General features: G+C 45.3%; 1 long non-coding RNA gene across 1 annotated transcript; it reads left to right on the plus strand.

The window, feature by feature from the left end:
• The first annotated feature begins 3352 nt into the window (after positions 1 to 3352).
• Positions 3353 to 5022, plus strand: LOC123138933 (uncharacterized). The gene is made up of 2 exons (XR_006469416.1): positions 3353 to 3680; positions 3811 to 5022. It is a non-coding gene; the product is annotated as an uncharacterized lncRNA (long non-coding RNA).
• The last annotated feature ends 1612 nt before the right edge of the window (positions 5023 to 6634 follow it).

Raw genomic sequence — 6634 nt, forward strand, 5'->3', positions numbered from 1 at the left:
CTGCACGGCGGTCGCGTCGATGAGCTGCTGGACGCGCTCCGTCACGCAGCATCGCTCGTCACCATCCAGGTGTTCTAGCTCGTCTGCTGCCGCCTGGGCAGCACGCAGGTTCTCGATGGGCGTGGCATAGACTGGGCGGTCGGCCCCCAACATGCTGGTGATAGTCGCGCCGCGTTGTTTGACAACGCCCACCCGGCTAGGCTCGCCAGCAGTCGGCGTGCCATAGACGGCGCGATCGACCTCGCGCTGATTAAGCCTCGGTGAGGCATCTCATAGTGGCTAGCTTCTTGCCGCTCTTGATGAGCATGACGCGGTGGGCTTCTAGCATCTCGGCGTCAGTGTCGCCTGCGATGGGACCAACATGTCCCGCATCATCGCCTGTAGCGGGTCATGGGCGTCCGCGCCGGATGCTCCGCCATGGTTGATGACAAGTACCTCAATGAGGGTGCTGCCGCCACTGTCGGCACGAGGGAGCGGGTCGTCGATGACCACCACGTGGGTGGGGAAGGCGTCGATGGATGCCGTGTCGGAGTCAACAAGCATCGGGTCGGTGGATCCGACCGACTCCAAGTCGGAGGCGGGCTCGTTGGCGATGTCGAGCTTGCCAAGGAGGCCGATGAGGTAGCTCTCAGAGCTGGCCACGCCCACGCTCGGCGCGGGCTCATCGAAGAGGCGGATCTCGCCGATGAGATCAGCGAGGCAGCTCGCCGCGCAGGCGACTTCTGCGCCATGCAGCGTGTCGGCGGAAACGCCATCGTGCGTGCCGGGCTGGCTGCGCTCGCCAGGAAGGAACAAAGTTCCCGTCCAGAGCAGGTCTCCGGATGACGGTGCACCTAGCCCCACGGTGGGCACCAAATGTCGAGTGGTTGGGGCAACATATGCCAAAGGATGGCTAATCATAGTGGGAGCTAGTAAAACATCGCCGGTGCCTGGAAACGGGATTAGGCGTAAACATGCATGCCGACGCATCTTACCCAGTTTCGGAGCTCTCCTAGGAGATAACGCCCCTAGTCCTGCTCTGCGGGGTTTCCGCATGATCACTAGATCAACAAGTAGCTACAAGCTTGCTCCCTGAGCTGTTCGGCTAGAGGAGGAAGAAGGGCAAGGATAGCTCTACTCCTCTCTCTACGTATGTGTGTGTAATCTCTAAGAGCTGAACCCTTTGCATGGGTGCCCTTGGGGGGTTTATATAGGCCTACCCCATAGGGGTACAATGGTAATCCGGCCGGGTGTAGGCCCGGGCCGTCAGTGTCTGTGGTTGCCGGCTTCTCTGCCGATAGCTGGGGCCCGCCGCCTGGTGGGTCCCGCTGGCTGCCGGGCTCTCGGTCGACAGGTAGGGCTCATCGCTTGTGGGTCCTGTCGGCTGCTCATCACTGTTGACTTGCCTCTGATGACGAGGGCTTGGTCGGGGAGAGCGTGGCTACAGTACCGCCGCCTGGTGGGCGTTCATTGTAGCCACTCCCCGTCTTATCTGGTTAATGGCGCAAAAACATCAAGGGAAGGCGAGGGCCGCCTGCTGGGAGTCGGCCTCCCCCTATACCGACCGGTCTGGGCTTGCCGTCTTCGGGCATCCCACAGACAGGTAGGGCCCGCCGCCTGCAGGTCGTACCGACAGCCCGTCGTGGGAGCATGGCTCCCTCTGCCATGGATGATGTCACATGCATCATGGCAACAGTACCGCGCCGGGCTAGGGATGGCCGCCTGGTACAATGCATTGTGGCCACGTTCAGCCCGGGATTCGGGGTGGCAGGCTATACTGTTGCCACGCCCCGTCTCGTCACCGTTATGTGGGTGCAAACTTTGAGGGCGCGTAAGTGGCCGCCTGTTAGGAGTCGGCCGCCTTAGTGACCGCCTGTCAGGAGTTGGCCGCACTAGTGGCCGTCTGCTTGGAGTCGGCCCGCGCCGGGGCGCTCTTTGGGCCTTGCCGCCTTTCTGCAGCCGGCCGCTTGGACCAGCCTGCCATAAGAAGGCGGTTCTTTGTCTTTGATGTTTGAGGGGCGCAGCCGGCCCCGATGTCTTAAAATACCAGGGGGAGCTGGGCTACCCATGATCATTTACTCCGACAATAATCATGCTACTATGAGTGAGTGTCAGTCTCAAGGCCAAACAAACAATCATTTTTTCTTTCCAACGTTCAATGATGAGTTATTTCTTTGGTGTATTAGCCACAATATATGTTAGATTCATACTCTGTGTAGCTTCGGCATGGAACATTGATTACTCAGAAAATGTTTTATTTACAAATAAAAAATGCTGACCCTCTTATCAAACAAGAAGTATAGTGCTTCAAAGAACTAAGAATGTAGGAAATACGGAGCTAAGTGAAAAATGGACTCTGTGTTTTGATTACAATGATGATGATTATAGATAAAGAGTGCTGCTAACTAAGATATACTCCCTCCGTCCGGAATTATTTGTCACGGAAATGGATGTATCTAGATTTATTTTAATTTTAGATACATCCATTTCTGTAATAAGTAAGTATGGTTTTGTGTAGCTCGAGCTACGTGATACTCCTTATCTTAGCCATCCATTTTTGTATCGTGATTCATGCAAGCACATTTGTTATTTTTGTTTCTCTCAAACGAAACAATGTATAAACTTTAAACTTTGTAGGACAACAAAACATTCTAATTACTGTGTGGGAAAGAACTTTCAGATTTTTTCATGCATTTTAAATGCTAAAAATTATTATTTTTTAATACAAAAAATCCTCATTTAGTATATTTATGTTGGTTCAAAAAATCTAAAAGTTTTTTCACACATTGAAGTTGTAAATTTTGTTTGATCTGGAAAGTTTGAAGTCTATATGTTCTTTCATTTGAGAGAAACAAAAAAGAAAAATATTCTTGTTGTAGGTTAGTTGAAAAATACGGATCTTAAAACAATGTTGGAGGGTTGAAGATAAGAGGTTTCATGTAGCCTGAGCTAAAAAGAAACTTTACCATAAGTAATTCGGGACGAAGGGAATATATAAATGTGAACCGTCGATGTTGCTGCTCTGATGGAGCCTAAGGTATGAGGTTTTGCAAAATGTTGTACATAACTACTCCCTCCGTTCGGAATTACTTGTTTCGAAAATGGATGTATTAAGGACAGTATAACCGCACCTAATCCGAGCTTTCTCACACCACCAACGATTTCAGCCACTAGATTTGCGTTTCGATCATTCCTGGCCGTCAGATCTGCCTCATTCGCGTCCTGGCCCAACTTCTGTAGCATCCTGGCCCAGCTGTCCTAAGGGGCTGCTGCTCCCGAAGAAAAAACTGAGGCCTCTGGTTAATTGGGCCGCTGAGACAGCCCATTTACTCCAACGAGCTCCGACTCTGTCGCTAGCTCGCTGCTGCTCCCTTGCCCGTAAAAAGGAAAAAAAAATCGGTGGATATCTAGAGGATGAGGCGCTCGAAGCCGAGGGGATCCGAGGATTGCGACGAGGCGAGCAAGGGGATCCAGCGCCACAAGTGGATCCCGATCCAGCCGGCGAGGAGATCCAGCGGCCACGCGTGATGCGGGTGAATCGGTGGCCGGCCGATGCGGTCGATCTGCCTGCGAAGTGGAAAGGGTGGGACGCGATCGACGATGGCCGGCGCCTCATCTGCTGGACACTCAACAACGACGCCGCGGCATTTAGGTTGGGTTGCGGGTGAGCGGTCCATGGCTCCGCTGCTGTCCGTCGAAAGGTAACCACACCTAAGCCTCCCTGCCGCCCCTTCCTCCCTTGAGCATCATTATGTTGAACCTAATTTCCGCCTTTTTGTGCTGGTCCAACATCATGGTTTTTGTGATTACCCTGCGACTAATCATCGGAAGAGATGAGATGAGGTGTGCTGTTTGACCATCATACGAAGAGGTAAGACTTAATGAGCTAGGTTGTTCTGTATGTCTTGCCAATTTATTTATTTTAGAATACTAACAAAAAATAAATTCATCTGCTCGTGTCTTTGGATTGGAGGATAATGACTGCTTCCAAAGCATTTTGCTTCCGGCAAAGTAATAGTTGTGCAACATTGATTAAACAAATGTCCAGCAAGTCAGAAATGACCCGGAAGAGATTTTGTTGTATTTGATAGGGCCACTTATTTCATCAATCCATTGCTTCTACGTGGAGAATTTACTATTATTCATATGGCAAAGAAGCACTGATCTGCAGTTAAAGTGAAGAAGAAATTCTTGAACCTGAGGAAGAGAATCATGTTTTCACAAAATGATGAGAAGATCTGCTAATATGGTAATAATACACCCCAGTTAAATAGACAACGTTTTCTGCATTGTGCGCTCTTGTCTCAATTGCTGCAAGTACATTTGACAACATGCTATTTGTCCGTTCAAGTTAATCTGAAGAATCGGTACTATTTGTAAGTCTATTTCATCCGATGTTGTCTCTTTAATTATTTTTGACATATAATTTTCCTGCTCGGCCATACCACAAAATACAAAGCCAATTTTTTACATGCTTATATGTATGGTGTATGGCGTTTATTTTTCTTTTGGTGGTTCATTTCTTCTTTGTGGGAAGTATGTAATACATTGAATGCAAACATAGCCTAACCTGTATTCCAGGATTTTACATGCTTATATGTATGATGTCAGCTCTAACAAGGTACAATATTTTCTAAAGGATTGGTGCTAAGTTCTACATAATTATGCAGACATTGTTTTGATTTGTTGACCTTAGAACATGACCTCTCTTTATTTTCTCTCCTAAGGCGGAGCTCCGTTGAAGCTATTTCTATGATGAATGAGATGAGAAGTTAGTCCTTTTAGACATGGAACATACATAATTTATTTCAAAATTGTATCATTTGAGACACAAATAATAGTTCCGTGAATTTGAATCGATTAGTGACATATGAGAAACCCTCACTAGGCCTCAATGAAGCCTTTTTGCTATTCAGTCAAATTTAGTAATGTTTCTAAGCAATGTGATCTTTATCACAATCATTATGAGACGAGCTTGTGACTTTGAGAGGACACGATTTCGTTTACCATGAGTTAATGGGGGAAATTCTACAGAAACTTAAATATGACATTCATGTAAATTTCGTTTCATTCTTAGTTTTCTTGACCTATTAGCTTTGTCAAGGGTCGTCTTTACATAGTTATTTCCTCAATCATATATTTTTAAGAACTTCCGTATGAACTATTGCTTCCACTTTTGTGGCCATTGATTCCAGAATGCCGCTCGCTATGGATGCACAACATGGATGACATTGAGGCCATCAGGACACACCAGTTAACCCAGCGCTGACAACATGCCGAAGGCAATGCTGGAAATTGTGTTCCTGTAACACCTATTTAATTTTTCTTCTTGTCAGTTTAATTCTAAATATATACTCATACCATTCTATTGGATGAATTAATGGGACAACATTGATTGTTAAGGTTTGCTGGGGTCCACGTGCAATGCAAAAAAATAAGGCCTACAACCAAGCCAATGGACTCGATGGAACTTCCATTCTGCACCCTCTCATTTCAAAATAAATAAGAGCTACATGTTTTACATAAATTTGTAACACTATCAAAAAACAATCAAAATGGACGGGCGCGGCAACGCGCGCCATCAATGATCTAGTCTAGAACTAAAATACATCTAGATACATCCATTTCTACGACAAGTAATTCCGAACAGAGGGAGTAACAAGGTAGGGAGGAAGGGAAAACATAAGTCAATCAGGGAACCAGAGTGAAGAGTTTATAACTAAATGAGGGCGAGGAAAAAATGCATTAAGGTCCCGACCTAATATAATTTCAGATACAAACAGTAGCTTCACTTGTTCTTCACTAATTTCATTGACAGTCCAAAGAAAAAAAAATCTTGGTGCTGCTTGACTCAACCCGTTCGCAAAGTGCCACTGCCCACGAACCAAAAAACTACATCAAGAGAAATTATCCTGGATGATCTAAAAAAAGAGGACACTGGAAGTTGCTTTGCCTAGCTACCTTTTTTTTTTTTTGCGAATACCTGAACAAGGTAACGTTGGTTCAGTTATCCAGCATAGGCATGTGGGCCAATATAAACATTTCTAATTAACTACTCCCTCCGTTCGGAAATACTTGTCGAAAAAATGGATGTATCTAGAACTAAATTGCGTCTAGATACATCCACTCCCCCGACAAGTATAATCGGACGGAGGGAGTACTACTTACTACACTAATGTACACTCTGGCCGGCAAGAGGCATACATGCATGGTTTAATTAACCTGAACACTTAGTTACCAATGATCTACCCCCACATTTTTTTTACCAATGATCTTAAACTCTTAATCAACTAGATGATACCCCGCGCGTTGTTGTGGTAATCGTATGCAATATACTTTAATTAAATTTGAGTGTGTGGAATATAACATTTAAATTAATTAAAATTGACCAAAATTAAAAATAAACATGAAATATTATATTTGATCATGTATAGTTGTAAAATATTTATTGAATATAAGTAGAATAATAGAATGAAAAATATTTTCTCATGCATGGTTGTATATAACATTTAAATTAATTAAAATTTGACCAAAATTAAAAATAAACATGAAATATTATATTTGGTCATGTATAGTTGTAAAATATTTATTGAAAATAAGTAGAATAATAGAATGAAAAATATTTTCTCATGCATGGTTGCATATCGTGGTGGGT

This window comes from Triticum aestivum, chromosome 1B (genome assembly GCF_018294505.1).
Source record: "Triticum aestivum cultivar Chinese Spring chromosome 1B, IWGSC CS RefSeq v2.1, whole genome shotgun sequence".
Classification (NCBI taxonomy): Eukaryota; Viridiplantae; Streptophyta; class Magnoliopsida; order Poales; family Poaceae; genus Triticum; species Triticum aestivum.